The sequence below is a fragment of the Oratosquilla oratoria genome, unplaced genomic scaffold (genome assembly GCF_046742065.1).
Source record: "Oratosquilla oratoria isolate Oo_2021 unplaced genomic scaffold, ASM4674206v1 SCAFFOLD302, whole genome shotgun sequence".
NCBI lineage: Eukaryota > Metazoa > Arthropoda > Malacostraca > Stomatopoda > Squillidae > Oratosquilla > Oratosquilla oratoria.
This window is the reverse complement of record NW_027467653.1, coordinates 27,501-30,000: the sequence shown is the minus strand read 5'-3', so window position 1 is coordinate 30,000 and position 2,500 is coordinate 27,501.

Here is a 2,500-nt window from a genome sequence, read left to right as displayed (position 1 = left end):
TTTTCTTTGTTTTAAGAACAGAGTAGACCAACAAGCACCCCCGTGTCTGTTTCCGGGTCTTTTTATCTTATCGTATTCTATTAATTTATTTATCTATTTATTTATTTATCTATTTTTGGGAGGGTTGTTATTCGATCGTCTTTTTTTTTTTTTAATAGTCCTCCAACCAAGACAAGTGATTTTACTTGTTGAGGAACTACGAGTAAAGGGCATCTTTACCCCGCGTGCCTCCCACAGCTGGGGTATATGGTCGTCGCTCGTGGCGTGACGGTGCCAAACAATCTGACGACGGTGAGCTTCGGAGGCATCATTAATTCCCCGCCCACGAATGTATATTTCATTTAATCCCATTTCCTTCTGCCTTAAAAAAAAAATCTTCCAATTTCTGGAGTTATTTTATCCCTCATAGATATATGTTTGAAGCTACTTGTAAAGTCCCGTTTGGGTAGTCTATATTTTACTGCAACGATTGTAAGTGATGATTAAATATAGATCATCATACAGAAGCTTTCAAATATTTTTGAAACGTTTCTTGTAGTACATATATTTCAAAAGTCATTTATTTCATTATATTTAACAGAAGAGAAACGAGGAATGAATTGAAAGATACTGCCTGCATACATTTCAAGTCGTGTCGGAGGAACAGGGAAGGCTTTGTATTCGAAATTGGGCATACGGGACATAAGCAACACGACGTAACTCCGATTTTCTAGGTGGTACTGGAAACCTGTAACAGGAAGGGTCTGCCTAACACGAAGTGGCAGACACCGTCGCTATAGCCCACGAATATCGTAAAATGGTTACCAGAGTCCCATTCAGCGACTTCGCCAGCAGCCTTAAGGCTCTTCGGGAAGAGTGGGCAGGCCTCGGGGGCCATATGCGAGCCGTTGCAGCCGAAGACGAGAACAAACGTCTTCGAGCTGAACTGGAGGAGGAACGGCGTAGAAGCCAGGAACTCCTCCAGAAGCTCGAGGCTGCCCAATCAATGGAGGAAAAGCCAGTGAAAACCATGAGGAATCGACTGCAATTCCATGGTTATAAATCAAACAGGACACGAATGGCTGAAAAAAGGCGTTTAAAGCGAGAAAGAGACCTTCTAAAGGAGCAAATGAAGGTTTATAAAGGTCTGTTAGAGCGGTACATGGAGGAAGGAGTCACCGAGCGACAAGAAAAGTTATTCCAGAAATTGAAGGACGAAATGGAGGTAAAATTCGAGAAAATTTCGAGGGAAAATCTCGATCTATACAACAAAGTGAGGTGGCTTAAGGAACAAGTTGAAAATCAGGGCAACGAGCTTAAGGAACTAAAAAAAGCCCACAAACAGGAGAGAAAGCCCATTGGCGTAGAAGAACGCCCAAACCTGGAAACTTCGTCCAGCATCGGAAATCCAGGAGAACTCGTAATGCCTTCTTCTAAGCCACCTCCACCTCCGCCATTGCCTGGAATTCCTCCTCCTCCTCCTCCACCACCTCCACCAGCCATAAACAGGACGATTAAAGGACAAGATGTCAAAAGCCCTAAAGAGCCCAAGGCTGGATCAGCTGACCTGCGGGCCCAGCTGATGGAACAAATCCGACGAGGTGTGAAACTTAGACGAACAACGCCTGCGGAAGGGGGAACGTCAACGGAAAGTGACATCGCAAAACGCCCAAAAGCGATGATTAAGTCACCGAATAAGGCGAATATTCCACCCCCTCCGCCTCCTCCTCCTCCGCTTCTCCTTCAACCGAGGAACAAACCATCGGTTCCTACGGCTCTGAAGAGAACAGAGTCCAACAAAGACGACCCAAAGGACTCCAACAGCGGACAAATGGACACACACGCCCTCTTAATGCAAGAAATACGGATGGGCGTCAAACTCAAGCCCACAAAGACCGCAAACCCGCCTGAAAGTCTCAAAAAGAAGACTATGAATTTTCCCGAAGAGTCAAGCCACATAAAGCAAGTGGATCAGGCTGGCTCGCAGCACAAAAGCCCAAAGGAAAATGGGCAATATAAGGAATCAAAGGAGGAACCCGGGAGCCCTCCGAGAAAGCCCGAGCCGACGGATCTCCGATCTCAACTTATGAACGAGATCCTGGCCGGCGTAAAACTCCGCCCGACCTCGCAATCGAGGGGAAAACCGGCGCCAAAGAACGACCTGGCCCAGGTCCTGGCGCGCGCATTGGAGGCCCGTAAAGCCTTTATTGAAGGCGATTCTGACGATGAAGACACTATTGAAGAGGACGATGATTTGTGGGACTGATCAAAGCCCATTGTTTAAAAAAGTGTCCATTTTGTTCTTCATCGTCATAACATCTTCACGACGTGCCCGCAGAAAGTGATAGAGCAAAAAATAGTATCGCTGTCTTGAAAATCATGACTATATTGACATAAATCGTCCTGCATTTGAAGTTATAAGCCCATCAATTATGCCCAAAAGAAATTGACGTAAATCGTCATGCATTTGAAAGTTATAAACCCATGAAATATGCCCTCAAGAAGTTGACATATATCGTCG